Raw genomic sequence first — 6,598 nt, 5'->3', positions numbered from 1 at the left:
ATCTTGACTACATCAAGCTTGCTGAGTGCTAACTAGAAGGTCAGGGCATAGAGGTAAAGGGTCCTGAAAACTGTGGCTGATATTTGTCTATTGTTCTTTTCCATTTTTCCTTCTCTTTTTCTCTCTTATTTCCTTTTCTTCCTGGGGCAGGAGTGTCAGGGATGGAATTTAGAGAGGCTGTGAACTCCTGAAATTTCAGCAGAGGGAAAGACCTATAGTTTGCCTAAGTGCATCCCAGTTGTCAAGTTTCAGAACCTCTGCCAGGTGTGGTGGTGCAGGCCTGTAATCCCAGCAGCTTGGGAGGCTGGGGCAGGAGGATTGGAAGTTCAAGGTCAGCCTCAGCAACTTAACTAGACCCTGTCTCAAAATAAAACATAAAAAAGTTCTCGGGATTTGGCCCAGTGCTTAAGTTCCCCTGGATTCAATCCCTAGTACAAAAAAAAAAAAAAAAAGAAACCCTTATTAAATATTTTCAATTTAGTTTTTACCTCTTTAGGACAGTTGCTCTTAATAGAAAAAAGATTACTCATCTATATCATTTCTGTGGGGATCTTGTATTTTGTAGCTCTATCAAAGAACAAGCTTCCTAATCAAAACTAGCAATTACTGAGCTTACTCTGCACCAGGGACTTAACTTATTAAATAATAGTACTAACCCCTTAGAGTTGTTGTAACAATTGAGTGAGCTTATGTATACAAAGTACTTAGTGCAGTGCCTGGTATACAGCAAGCTGTCAATATGTGAGTCATTATCTCCGTTATCACTGCTATTACTACTGCTACTGTTGAGTTAATGGAATAGACACAGCCAAAGGCCTTGCAAAGCAAAGTGCTGGATGTAATTATGCAAGACTTTTGCTAGATACAGCAAGCTAGCAGGGAATGAGAGAGTACAAGTTTCTTAGGATGGAGCAGATATACATTGGTCTGGAAGCAACAGAAGGAGTGAGGAATAGGCTGATAACTGTCCCCACTCTGTCCCTAGGGATAAGATGAGGCTGCTTTTGAAGATGGTGTCTAACAAGGCTGACTACTGCAGTAAGTAAGAACACATCTGGATTTGGATTCATTCCTACCTAGCTGTGCCATTCACAAGCTGAATGATCTTGGATTAATCATTGAAGTATTCTGAGCCTCAGTTTCCTCATCTGTAAAATGACAGAGCTGATAGAATGTATCTCAGATGGCTGTGTAATGATGTGTGGGATAATACTGTGAAGTAACCTTAGGTGCCTGCTATCTAATGATTGCTGCTGCTTTTATTCTTAACCTTTCAATCACCCATAAAGCCCATTCACAGCTGAGAAAACTGAGGCTAAGAGGAGCTAAATAGCTTGTCCAAAGCACAATTGATTTGCATGACCCAAAGCCTCTGATCTTTCTACCACTTCATGATGTCTCTCAGAAACATTGTTCTTATTCCAGAAATGAGAAGCACAAGGTCAGCTATCATCTAAAAATGACAATAACAAACCCCAAACATGCTTCTCAGCCCTTGAAGCAGCTCGACTGCTCATTCCACTGGCTTTGAACTCCAGGGAAAAGGAGCTGTTTGTAACCTACAGTTGGGTGGAGCTATTTTTTTTTCCCTCTCCAATGCCAGCTTTCTTTTTTTTCTCCACTAAATTAGTGTCATTTCAGTGAAACAAAGGTGTTTCTGATGTTTCAGCCTTTTCATCTTCCAATTTCTTGGCAGCTTTTTATTTTCAGACAAATTACTGCTGCCCCAAACACAAGGACCTCAAATCTAAGGATTTTCTGGATCCTCAACATCTTTCTGAGAATGATGCTTAATGCTGGCTCAGATTAGATGGGAAATGCTGGCCATCACGCTTGAAGGAGACCTCCTTGCCTTTCTTATTCCCTACATGATGCTGCATTCACACCTCTGGCAGCAGCTTTTTGGCATATGGCTTTGCTGGCTCTGGCACCTGATAATCTCGGCAGCTTTGGTGTGCTTCTTTTTTCGAAATAGCATGCCCTTTAAGGTGTTGCTCACACATACCCTGTTGAATACCGGTACCATATGGTGTTCCTAGAGTCTCAGTATTCTTTTCTCAGGAGAGGGGTGAAAGGGATACATTCATCTTGCTGATCTGGGGGAAAGCAAAGATTCAGTCGGATTAACTTCTCAGGAAAATTATTGGAATTGTGAGTGGGAATCATCATAAACTGCACAGTCTGAATTTATGTGACAGAAATTTATTGAATGTGTATTATGAAGAAAGCATGTGCTGAATATTGTAGGGATACAAACACATGGTCTCTGTCCCTAAGGCTAAAACACATCTTTTAAGGTCTTCATAGAGTTTCAAAAGGAGGTTTCAAAAGGAAAATACTCTTCTCCTCCCCACAAAAACACATTCTTTGGGAAGCCAGTGTCTGTAGGGCCAGAGAAAGCTTTAGAAGAAAGTGATAACTTATTTGGATGTGGTATAAAACAGATGCTCAAGAAATATTTGTTAAATTGGGGTCAGGCAGATGAAATACAGAAAGGTCATTTGTAAGTGGAAGAATGATTCAGTGAGTAGTATTGCAGAGGCAAGAATGCTAACAAGGGGTACTGGGAAAAGAAAGTGGTGAAGGCCAGAGTAAAAGATGTATGTCACTGTAATCCCAGCAGCTTAGAAAGCTGAGGCAGGAAGAATGTAAGTTCAAAGCCAGCCTCAGCAACAGTGAGGTGCTAAGCAACTCAGTGAGACCCTGTCTCTAAATTAAATACAAAATAGGGCTGGGGATGTGGCTCAGTGGTTAAGCACCCCTGGGTTCAATCCAAAATGATGTCACAGAAGAGTGGAAAATAAGGCTAGAAAGCAGGATTGCAGCCTGGAATGCCACGCTGAGCATTTTGCCCTTTGATTAGTAGGTGTCTGGGACCTATTGAAATTATTGAGCATAAAAATGATGACCATGGACTTATTTCCCCAGATGGCCCTGATAACAGAATAGATGGACGTTTTTTTTTTTCTTTTAACAATAGTTGGAGATAGATCAAGGGAATGAGTATGAAGAAAAAGTTTACCCTGGTGATCAGATGTGTTTCAAACTCCATAAGGAATACTTTCGGTAGAATGGTGGATTAGGAACTAGATCTCCAAGGTTTAAAGGAAAGAGTGATATAGAGGAGGGATTGTGAGCAAGCCTCAGCATCTCAAGGGCTGAGGGACTAGAAGAAAAAGTTTGTGGAATCATAAGCATCTCTGAAGTTAGAGAAGAAGTGGCCTGTGGAGAGGGAAACATTGGAAATGAGGGAGAGACTGACTGATTCATACAAAAAGATCATGGAGGAGGAGGTCCAGCTGGGAATCAGTGGATGGATTTTCCTTGAAAAGGAGGATTTTTTTTCTGTCTCAGAAATGGGACTAAAGGAAGAGAGATGAAAGGACATGTCTTGAGGAAGAGAATGAGCCGCAAGAAAAGGAAGGGGTGGCAAGTTTGCTCAGGCCTGCACATGGAGCTTTGCTCTCTCAGCACAGTGCTCAGAATGAACACCCTTCTCAAAACTTTGTTCATCTCCTTCCACACAACTCATGGCCTGATTGATTCTCTTCAGCTTCAGTCACAGACAACTTGACAGCTGCAGTCAGCCCTTCTTGCAGCAAGTTTCTGGTGGACTGCAGACAGAGCATAAATTTCTGGTGGGCTTCAGACACAGTATAAATGGCTGTCCCCTGAGAGCAGGCTATTCTGGACACCTAGGCATCCTCATTACACAGCCAATTAAACCACCATCACTAGAAAGGGATCGCTGGCAGTTCAAGGTCTGCTTGAATAGACTTTGCATTTCCACATTCACACCTATCACAGCCTTACACTCAAGGATCTCCCAACCACTGCAAGGGGAAGATGTAAACATGACCCTGAAGCAGCACTTTCTCGAAGTGGGGGTCCCAGAAGATCTTACTCATTAGATAATAGGCAAAATACCTTTCAGCTTTCAGAATAGAAAGGAACTCAGGCAGCTCTTTAAACATCAGGAAACTGGAGATTTTTGCTCTTGGGGCTGCAATTGTAGCTCAGTGGTAGAGTGCTTCCCTAGCAATGTCTGAGGCACTGGGTTTCATCTTCAGCACCACATAAAAATAATGTAAAGGTTTTGTGTCTATCTACAAACAAAAAAAATTTAAAAAAATATTTGTGCTCTTTTGCATCCATCTAGACAGAGGCATCTCATCTCCTCAGCATCTGGCTTTCCAGAAGGTTCCTAAGGGAGGTCCCTGGGTATTGAGCCCACTAAGCCAAGTCTGGGTTTTCCTCATAGAAAGGTTCCAGCCCTCTTGTAAATACATCTTTCAGAAACAAATTTAGCTGGTTCCACTTAAATGAACTGGGAAATGACCCAACAGAAAGACTGAAGCAGGGGAGAAAGGGACGTGTGCCAGTTATACCGTTGCATCGGGAGTGGCCACACTGGGCCTTTTTCTTTTGGCAGGAGAATGTTGACTTTTTGAATACAACACACTTTCCCATCTACTTAACTATGTTATTTAAATAAATTGCTTTGCTCTTGAGGGACCTTATACTCTTTGGCTCAGTGAGAACCTGGTAGATTGGAGGCAGAAGGAGCTGTCAATGTGGAATCTAATAGAGTTTCAGTGTGGGAATATTAGGGGTCAGGAGCAACCTCACATTAGTTACCACATCTTGTCATTAGATGACATGGATATTATTATAAAGAGGAAATCTGCAGGGAGCACAGAGAGGAAAGCTATAAATTGGCTAGAAGTACGAGATTTCAATGTGAAAGCAAATGATTGTATTCAAGATGTGAACACCAAACCACTCCACAGACTGCTCACACTCTCTGCTGCCCTCTAACCTCTCATCACTTTTTACCCTTTGAAATATTGTCAAGTTTGGATTACTCGTTGGTTCTTTTAAAACAAGGTCAGGTCCTCTTCCTTAGTGCTACCAGCTGACAAGGGTTCAGAGCCAGCAAAGTCATTTTAACACCAGCCTAAACAAACTTAATTAGGGAAGCTGTTCTGCTGCCAAAAATCACCTAGTGCATTCCCAAAGCCAGATTTAAAGGGCTGGTGGATGTTCTATTGTTTGTTATCATCTGCCTTATTGTTTTCCTTCTTTCATGCAGGACAAGGCACACAGGAGCTTATTAGTATCCTGATACCCACAATGACCACATAGCTGTGTGACCTTGGCTGAACTACTTAACTTCTCTGAGCCTCAATTCCTCCGACATAGGCTGGAGATAATAATGGTACTTATGTCTGAGGACTGCTTTGGTTGTTCAATGAAGTAAGACATTTGGAGTGAATAGCACAATAGGCACAAACACACAGTAGGCACTACATCCATGATTGTTGTTTAATGATACAGTAACAGCCATTTAAAGCAAATATGAAATTAATTAAATGCATATGAACCCACAGGTTGATTCATTTTATTTGGCTGATTACAAGGGTTTTGAAAAGGAAAGAATAAATGTCAAGACAGAAGGGTAAATAATGAAATATATGCTGATTTTCTTTGCATCTGAGGATTTCATAATTAAGACTTTAAACTAAGAATGAGAAGAGTACAGTAATGTGCTCTTGCTAAAGTCCTCAAAACTGAAGACAAGGAACTTCTGTGTTTTGTCACCATAAACTTATAACATCACTATTGCTATGGGTAAAAATACGTATTTTTTAATGCTGGTACCCAGGAGCCTATACCAGGTTTTAGCTCAGATATGCAGCATCTTGTTTCTTTTTGATGGCCACATCAAAAGAAGCAGTATATATAAAATGCAGTCTCTTGGACCCCCATTCTCAGAGATTCAAATCCAGGAGAAGGAACCACAAGCATCATGGGTAGTTGAGACCTCAAAAGTCTAAGAGTCAGAAGTGGAAAATCATTAATTAGTGGGACCCAGCATTCCCCTACCCCACTGCACCCCTAGCCATCCCACGATGCCTAAATAACTCAAACCACTCTGTGGTCTGAGATTCTTTATTACCCGTTGTATCTTTTATTTGGCATGGCTTTAGAGCCTCAGCACACCTCTGCTTGTCTCCTGTGGGGTGTGTGGGAGGGTGAGTCCTTAAGTAAGATTTGCCCTCTGCTCCTGACATGAGCTCCCCCTCCAGCGCCCTGTGTCATTACCATAATTGTCTCCCAACCTCTGATTAGATTCAAACATGACAGTAGCAATCATGTTTCATCTTCAACTTGTAATTGGATGCAATATGGTGATTATGCATCCTGATCGAAGGGCATTTCCATGGGATAATAAGTGCTCACAATAGCAGTCTCCTTGGGATGTTTTTGCTTTTGGCTTATAGCTGCATATCTTGTCCCAAGCTCCCTGCCCCCAAAGGGAGGGCATGACTTCAGCATCTGCTGCTGATTTTTGCCTTGATTTTCCTCATCAAACACATATGCATGCGCACACACACACACACACACACACACACAATCTCATTCGGCGCATCTGTTGTTAATTGGCTGCCTGTCCTGGCTGGTCCTTCTTGGGCTCTGTCCTCTTTTTCCTCAAACAATCCCTCTAATCCTCAGGTCACTTAGAATGGAATTGAGAAAAAAGATCTGTGAATAATATCTGTAGAAGACTAATTTTTATTCTTCTCCATCAGTGTGT

The sequence above is a fragment of the Marmota monax genome, unplaced genomic scaffold (genome assembly GCF_021218885.2).
Source record: "Marmota monax isolate L192 unplaced genomic scaffold, Marmota_monax_Labrador192_F-V1.1 WCK01_AAM20220418_F8-fsc00054, whole genome shotgun sequence".
In the NCBI taxonomy this organism is placed as follows: Eukaryota; Metazoa; Chordata; class Mammalia; order Rodentia; family Sciuridae; genus Marmota; species Marmota monax.
The sequence above is the reverse complement of the archived record's forward strand: the minus strand, read 5'-3'. Positions refer to the sequence as shown.